Source organism: Schistocerca serialis, unplaced genomic scaffold (genome assembly GCF_023864345.2).
Source record: "Schistocerca serialis cubense isolate TAMUIC-IGC-003099 unplaced genomic scaffold, iqSchSeri2.2 HiC_scaffold_206, whole genome shotgun sequence".
Lineage (NCBI taxonomy): Eukaryota > Metazoa > Arthropoda > Insecta > Orthoptera > Acrididae > Schistocerca > Schistocerca serialis.
In genome coordinates, this window is record NW_026047769.1 from 39,702 (window position 1) to 40,000 (window position 299).

The following is a 299-nucleotide window of genomic DNA, read 5'->3' on the forward strand; positions in this document are numbered from 1 at the left end:
CTGACACAGGCATGCAATACTCGTTGCAAATGGCGATGGACGTCTACGTTTGCTGGTGACGTTACGCAAATGAACAACAGGTAACCCGTTGTGGTGCGGTTGTTCTCGCTAGAGGTGAATCAGTGTTGGCGACGATCGGTCGAGCTATTAACCGGTTGTTTCAGGGATACCCACCATGCCCACGAACGTGAAAGGGGACCCACCATGCCCACGAACGCGAAAGGGGATCTGGGTGTGAGGCGATACGCGGCGGTGGCTGGGTGGGACCGTCCCCGGCCGGTGAGGGGGGGCCGCCCGGC